Raw genomic sequence first — 8,473 nt, 5'->3', positions numbered from 1 at the left:
CATCCTCTGCTGAAGCTTCAGATCTCACAAAGGGAAATTCAGCCTCTGGCTCGGCTCCCTTGCAGGCAGTGCACAAACCTGTGGCACTTTGGGCAAGCCCCAAGCAGGGAGGTGGCACCTTCTGTGGGCCACCATCCTGACTGGTCCCTAGGCCTTCAGATGCCACTTGAAGCAGCAGGGAGACTGCCTGGGGCGTGTTGCTGCAGCTGGGCTGCAAGGGTACCCCTGGGGCTTTTAGGGCTGTGACCAATTTTCTGCCTTGTCTTTTGGCTGCTTTCAAAGGCATCACTCGGTGTTCACGTCTGACACGGTGCCACACGGAGATCATGCAAGACGTGGTTCAGCACCCAGCTTGAGCTGGCACATGAGAAAATCCCCTCTCGGAGGGAGCAGGGTCGGACGCCGCGGGTGCCGGGAGCGACTGTCGGAGGCGGTACCGGCAGCGCTGCCTGACTATGCCAAGCTCCGCAGCACAGCTGCCGCTCCACAGCTCCACCGATGTACGACCGGGGCAGGGAGCGAGCGGGCATGGGACACGGAGGGAGCAGCCAAGAGAGACCTCAGCTCAGGCTTTACCCTGGTTTTCAGCGGGATTATCCTGCACGGCAGCATTTTTTAAGCCGTTTCAGTCTTTCATTAAGTGCATTGCAGTGCAGCTGCTTATGGAGTCTCAGAGGGCGTGCAAAGCTCCGCTCTGGCTCCCGGAGCCAGAAAAAAAAATTACAAATCACTTTTTTTCCATAGCTACGTGGACACTTTCCTTCACTGAATTCACACAAAGTGAACCACAGCACCTTATTTGGGGTATTCCTTGTACCTTAGACCAGGATAACTGCTGCAGCCTCCCTAAAGCCACGGAGATACCACCACAACCACTCCGTGGTTTGCTACCGTAAAACACGTGGACTTGTTTTGGCCGAGAGAGAAGCAACGCTCGCACAGGACGGGGAGGCCCCTGTACTTGGCAGCCTGTGCGCGGCGCTGGGCCAGGCGTGCGAGGAAGGACAGGCAGCTTTAAGACCTTCCTCCGCCGCTGAGGCAGCTGGGGCTGGACCGATGCCCAAGTATAAACTCAAGCAGCTTCACAACTGCTTTAATTTATGTCCGATTGCCAGTAGCCCAGGGGCATTTCTGTCAGCCGCAGCCCAACCAGCTGTAACAGCATCCTGGTTTCAGCTTCTCCTCTTGATGTCACTGCTTTTGCCAGTGGCTGAGAGGGATCGGGGTGCAAGCGGCTCCGGCATGGGTCCCTTTCAGCAGACTGCTGTTCAGGGCATCTGTGCTGCTCACCCTGGTATCTTCTGGCCTGGTTATAGTCTGTGTTTTCACCCCTCTGTATAAAAAGCACTTCCTGCTCATATTTGTGATGGTGCTTCGCTATCTATATCTGTACCTATGACGTGAGCGGCAAACTCCTCTGCAAACCACCCACAAATCACCCTGGAGTCAAAAAGACCAATCACAAAGACTACAAAGAAAAATGAAAAGCGCCGTCTGAAACTCAGAAATAGACGATGTATAGTAATTTTTCCTGTCTCTCTGCTTTTGCTGGAATTAATCAACAATCTCTGCCTGCAATTGCTGGGAGTAATTTATTTCAAGAAATGCAAAGAAAGAGCGTTTAGGATAAATATTTAAATTTCCTCTTCCAGCCCATCCTATTCTCCATCATTGTTTGTGTTCAATTCAGTCAGCTATGCATAAGCTGACGCTCATTCTCTGTGCTCTGGATATTTACATATTTTTTTTCTGTACTGAATCTCTGATCCCTAAGTCTCTCTTGGGTGGGGAAAGAATTATGTAAGTAAAATCCCCTTGGGGACTGAATTCTGGGTGAGAATGCATGGGGTCACCTAGGACATCGAGAAACCATTGGTGCTCCCAAATTCTTGTCAGTACCTGCCCCTTTTTCCCTGACTCCCCCTCTACCTGAGGTGGTGAAAGTAGTGGTACTGAGGAGAAGGGACCAATACGAGCAAAAATGCAAAAAGCTGGGTCCTGGATGGTGTATGTGTGCCAAGTTGTGTGGAGCACATAAAAAATGAGATTGAAGTTTGTTGTAAAAAAACCCAAACATGCAAAAGCTTTGCTGCTGTGGGAACTATTTAAAAATGTTTTGCTGTTTTGTTGATTTTTTTTTCCAATAGGAAAATTACATAAATTGAGCTGTGGGAATAATCAAACAAAGCATAAACTTCAAAGGCAGTGCTTCATATCTTTCAAACTGAGAAGTTTGAAAAGAGAAAGAAAGGAGAATAAGGGATTAATTCTGATCTGTGATTGTTCATGCATGTGTAGGCCATGGGTTTCTCCCAGCTTCCTGTAGCCAAACATCTATAAACACAGTCTGGATGGGCCCTGGCTCACTCCCTGCCTAACCTATGCTGCCCTGCCAAGGCTGTGTTTCCCCCTTTGGTGAGCTCTAATTAGCTTGTGCCAACAGAGGTTTGAACCAGAGCAGAGTGGGGGAAAGTAATATATAAACTTTAAAGGCAGCTCATCTACCATGTGCAATTTGTATTTTACACCTCATGAATTTTAACAGCTCAAGTTATAACTTCACTGTAACCCCCTGTGTGCCGGCACCTCTGCCCTGGCGGTCCAAGGACAGAGGCTGTGTCGCACATCGCGTCAACTGCAGCTTGCCTGGCTGCAGAGAGGCTTTTCTTGCATCTCAGAGAGCTGGGCTGGGGTGGAGGTGCAACTTTCACTGCCTTCTCCCCCAGCTCCAGTACCGCAGCAGCCAACAGCAATTCCTTTTTTTTTTTTCAATTCTCCTAAAAGAAAAGAGCTCAGCCACTTGTTCAAGCCCTTCCTCTCGTGCACATTCAGGCTGAGTATTAGAGTAGCAAATGCCCTCCAGATACCACTAAGCGGCTGCTTAAAAACAAAATAACAAACATAAAAACGCAGATGACTGCAGCACGGAGTTAAAAATCTCTGCACTGCTGGCAGGCTTTGCACACAGCCGGGGCTGGACGGCTACACGCTTGATCTTCCGCGGCTGTCATTTACACTGTCATTAAAAGTCGATGTTGTGACTCTATAACAACACCTCCAAACACTTGGTGGAACCAGAAAGAAGTTCGTTTTTTACCACATGAAAACTGCATGTGCAGGTGAGAGCTGGGACCTCTGCTCCCCAGTGGTGTTTCATTATGGGCACTGAGACTATTAAACCAATTTCCTAGCGCTCGGGTGTGAGGTGTTTGTTGGATTTCCCCTAGCTGAACAATCCAGCTCTGAAGCCTGCAATTCATTAAGCAAGTTATCAGGCAGCAGCCTCCCCGGCTCTCTCTTTGCCGTGCCTGCAATCCCTAACTCACAGCTTGGATTTTTTCCAGTTTGGTACAGCGGGAGCCAGATTCAAAGTCTCTTTATTTGGAGCTGTGGTGCCCCAGCAGCTCGATTAGTTGAGTGTGTCGCTCTGTGAGTCGTGGGCTGGCTATGCTGCCCTCAGTCCTGCAGATTCAGCCTCTGTTACCCAGCCCTCTGCAGCTACTGGGGATGGCTATAAATGAATGAAGTCAGGTAGTGACTTAGCTGCAGTGGCCCAGAACTCTGCCTGGACTGTGTCCTCTGCTCCATGGCAGGGTTATCAGCAAAGCTGGCAGCTGGCAGCAGTGGGAGCTGGCTGAGAGTGAGCTTAGCTGTCTGCAGGGCATGGTGCAGATGTACCCTGTGGTCAGTGAGCCTGATGTGTGCTGTCAGACCTAAGTAAGCTGTCAGCCCCTTAGCTAGCACATGCTAACTAACATCTTAAAGCAAGACAATGCTTTAAGACATCTTAAAATGTCTTAAAGGCAAGACATCGTGTCCCTTAATGCAACCTAAACCAGCCAAATCTGGCTTAGGCTTGCACATCAACACCCCTTTTCAAAGGACAGCAGCAAGGATGTGTTCCCAACAGTCCTGAGCTGTGCTGGACTGTTTTTTAATTTTCAGTCTGTACAGATATTCTAGTGAAGGGGCAGAGCCTGAAAACTGGCGCTGAGGACTTGGTTTCCTCTGCTGTGATGCAAGGGACCATCAGGAGCAATTGGTGGGCCAAAGATTCAGAGCCACTGCCTACAGAGGGGGGAGGCACGAGCTACCCCACAGCCTGAAGGTGTCAGGGGAAAGTGGTACACCGGGTCAATTTTTAGCATCTCTCATCAAACTCATAATTGCCTATGAACTGGGCCCCATGCTGCTGTCCTGGGGCCACTACAAGTCTCTTGGTAATTTTGCAGCAGGCTGTGCTGACTGCTTGTACATCCAGCTGCTGCCTGCTCTACCCTCCATGAATGAGAAGCAGGAAAAATTGGCTTGTGCTGAGGTCTGTGAGGCTGCAGCTGGAAGGCTACCGATGCTGAAGTTTGCCGGGCTGTCGCCAAGGCATGGCACCCTCCCAGGAGCATCCCTCCCACAGAAAAATTTGGTGTTTTGGGAGAGTTGCAGTCAGGCAGGGACAGACTCCCCCTCTTCTCTGGCTCTCCTTTTGCCCTTCCTTCGGGTAAGGGGATGACAGAGGATGACAAAGGGTCTGCGGATGCTCGTCAGTGCCGGGCTGTGCTGTGTGCTTACACTGGCGCTCAGTAGTGCGGGAAGGCCTTTTCTTCCAGGCCTTTGCATTTGCAATTTGAATTTAATCCCGTGAGCTAAAGATAGCTCTGGCTCGCCTATTGTTCCTCCAGCTGGCAACAGCTTTATTTCTTTGATGCTTTCAGTTCTCGGTCGTTTCCAAGGAACTGACAGAGACGCTTTTAATACAGATCCTGTCCCAGCACTGTGTCATGCTGGTCACTGTGTTCACCCTCCTGGCCCTCCCTTAGGTGCTCAGCTTCCCACTGGCAAGGTCTCCTGCACAGGCTGCAGGTCTCTCCACTTGCTGGCACGAACTTCGTCTCCATGTACCAGTAATGTCAACTTCCAAATCCCCCATCTGGCTTCAGGGCTGCTCCCCAGTGGCTACTCCAGGAGCAGGAGTCATCCTTGGGAGCAGATCTTTCATGAAAGCCTTGCTCAGATATTTATCAATTAGTCTTACTACCATTAGTCCATCGGACGAAGAAAGTGATGTGATCCTTTCCTGTATTTGAGTTCATCTGGGTACCTCTCTAACCCACCCTGATTGTGTATCTCTTTGGTAAGGATTCAGTCATCATTTATTTTAGGAACTTTCTGTGTCGCGTCAGCTGAGGAAGTGCATGCTCTGCAAGGTCACTGAATGCGTGTTTGTCTCTCAAGTAGTTGGAACAATGATTTGAAGTGGATTAATGTCAGCAAGCTCTTATCTCTGATTCCTTAGGTTTGTATGTGGTGTATGTGCATCAAACACGCACATATCATGTATCATAAACATTATGCCATGCGTGTGATTTGGTATCTTCTAATTTCAGGGACAAAAATGAGGTGCTTTCCCAAAAATCGAACTTGGGATTGCTCCATGCTAATTCATGTTGTTAATTAGCTATAGCAGGTAGCCAAAAATGCAACACAAATGATTACAGGTTCCTTAGGAAATGTGCCAATAGGAACGCAAATACTGATTTAGATGTGGAATTTTTGCAGCGCCTCTTGGTGAAACTCATTCATTAAATTAAATAAACGTGAGATGGTTGCAGGCTGCCGATGAACGTTTTGCGACCTGGAAAAAGGGAGAGCGCTGGATCGGTAAATCCCTCCCTGGGCGTATCAGCAGCTCTCATCCCACTGGCAGGAAGGGCGGGAGAGCCCTGCCCGGCTGCGGGCAGCAGCCAGCCTCCCAACCCCGCGAGCCGCAGCGGTGATTTCCTGGCTCTGTCAGGAAGCATCGCTGGTCCGTGCCGCTGGCACGCTGCCCAAAGGGCTGCCTGCTGTCGGGAGGCACGGAACCACAAGGAGCTGCGCGGGAGATGAATGCAAAAAGCATTCAACAAGGACACTTCCTTTCCTACAGAAGAAAAAAAACATTCCTACATGGAAGCAATATTGCAAAACCCAAACGTAGCACAAGGGGAAATCTGCCTCTGGGTTCCCAGGTAAACTAAGGGGAATATGTGCAGCCTTTTCACTGTTTTCTGGAGATTGTCCTAATGCCACAGAAGACTGTGGCTGAGAGCATGACATTAATACTGCATTTAAAATATTCTCTCCCCTCAACCCTGCCCCAATTCCTGGTTTGGGACAGAATGGGGATCTCAAATGATAGCAATCTGCAGCAAAACACCGACTGGTTGGAAGACTGGCCATGAAGGATTGCAGCTATTAGGGACCAGACACTTCAGCAGAGTGGAAGCAGGATATGAGAAGTCTTCCAGGAGTGAGTTACCAATTATCCTTATGGATGAACAAACACCAAAAGCATCAGTTATTCACTTGAGCACGTGTGTTTTGGGCTTTGCACATCTTATGACCATACAACTGGGAGTTGAATCTCCCCATGCAGACTCTGGGACTTCTCCCCACACAGCTGCTTGGGTGCTTTTCTCCAAGTCTGAGGAGTGTTAGACTGAGAGGAGATGTATTTTGCCTCTGAAGGCAAAGGAAGCAGATGCAGGAAGAAGCCTTAATTGCCTTGATACAGTTGTCAGAGAATGGTCAACCATACCAGATACAATTTGAGTATTGCCAGGGTGCTCCAGAAATGTGTGTACCTGTGCTTCACAGGTCACTGCTGTACTGAGTCCATGCCAGACCTCTGCAAGTACATCCACCTGGCACCCCTTAAAAGAAAAATAGCACATTGAAGTGAATTTTTATCATCTCTATTACATACAGAAGCTAAAGCCCTCCTGTAAGAAGATTTTGATGCTCTAATTTAAAGGAAGAAATAAAACTGTTTGTGAAGGCAAATTTTGTCTCTGTGGTTTAGGCAGAGCGACACTGATGATTTTAATTGCATGTCCCCTTGGGGGAAGCAATGACAGCAGCTCCATTGATTGGGCTTCAGTCTGTGGTCACTAGCAGGCACAAAAACTTAAGAGGAAAACAACACGTCTGACAGAAAGAAAAATAAGGGTTTTCTCCCTCTTGGGAGCTTTGTGAAAGACATTATATTAGTGACACCGGACAAGCCATGTCTGCTCTACAGGGCCCTGAACTGGAGGGGCTACAAACCCGTGTACACAGCAATGTAAGGGATTATGCTGAGATGCTTTGTGCTGTTGGTGTTGGGCTCTGGTGGACATCCTTACAGAGAGAACCTCCCTACCTGTCAGAAAAAGATATATGATTTTGCTTGTCATGGGAGATTAAAGGCAGCACGGCATAGGAAGGAGACCTGACCTCTCAGTGATGGGATCCATGGTCTGTGCTGTGGCTATTCAGCTGAAGGCCATCCAATGCTGCTCATAAGTGGGGTTCCCAGCTTTTAAAGGGACACAAGAATTACTATACATTCCTCCTCTTATTTTATGTTATTAATAAAAATATTTTATTATTACACCCTGTGCTGTTGTGCCTTTCTTATTGACATCCAGACAGACCCCTGCACCTCCCTGTGCAGAATGCCCTCTGATTCCCCTTGAAGTCCCTCAGGGCAGCTGATTCATGGGGAGTTGGTCCAGGATCTTGCAGTCTGAAGAAGACGTGGGTTTGCTAATTCCCTGGACAGGAGTTCAGCCCGGGAGGCACAGAGGGCAGAGTGCAGGCAACCATGTAGGCAGCTTGCTGCTACTTGGTGTGTGTGTGTGACGGGAGCGAGGGTGAGAAGCCATGACGGCACACAGGGGGGCTGGATAGCTGGATCCAGGCAAGGGAGCTGCTAATTCAACCTTCCCACCTACAAGGAGAAACAGCTGCTGCTGCCACTGCAGTGCACACAGAAAAGCCATGGTGTTGGCTTCCCAGCCTGGGTGATCCTCCCCCTCCTGGGCCGCTGCCTGCCAGGATGAGTCACGCTTGGTGCTGGAGCCGGGGCTTGGTCCCATGCCAGGAACACACTCCAGAGGGAGACCGCAGAGAAATACAGAACAATTTACAAATCCATAAAAAAACCCCGTTGCTTCTCAGCGAGTGTCTCTCGGCAGGTGCCAGAGCGTGTGTGTAGCTGGTGTCACCTGCCCACGTGTGCTTCTGGGGGACAGACCCCTGTGCCAGGTGACCTGGCAGGTCCGTAGTGTGCTGGGATGGGCTGTGAGTGCCAGAGCACGTTGATGCCAGTGGCTGCCCGTGCACAGGATGGGGCTGCTCCTGCCACAGGACCTTGTGAGCCATTAGCCTGGGCACACATGGTGATGCTGTGCTGCAAGTGAAGAGGAACCCTGCTATCTGCAAAATGGCATGGAAGACCCCCAGGAGTCTTGTAGAACAGAATGGTAGAGTGTAATGAATAGTCAGACATATGGTAAAAATGAATTAATGTCAAGTTGCCATCCACTCTGCCATTTTTTGCTTTCAGTTTCCCCGCTGTGCCTGTCTCCTGGCATCACTGAATCTTGATTCAGGGAGAGGCAGCCAAGTAGCTTCCTGTGAAGCCAACATCACATCCTAAGTTGGCCAACAACTTGGT

The sequence above is a fragment of the Neopelma chrysocephalum genome, unplaced genomic scaffold, assembly GCF_003984885.1.
Source record: "Neopelma chrysocephalum unplaced genomic scaffold, ASM398488v2 Primary Assembly neopelma1_76, whole genome shotgun sequence".
Taxonomy (NCBI): Eukaryota; Metazoa; Chordata; class Aves; order Passeriformes; family Pipridae; genus Neopelma; species Neopelma chrysocephalum.
Note: the sequence above shows the minus strand (reverse complement) of the source record.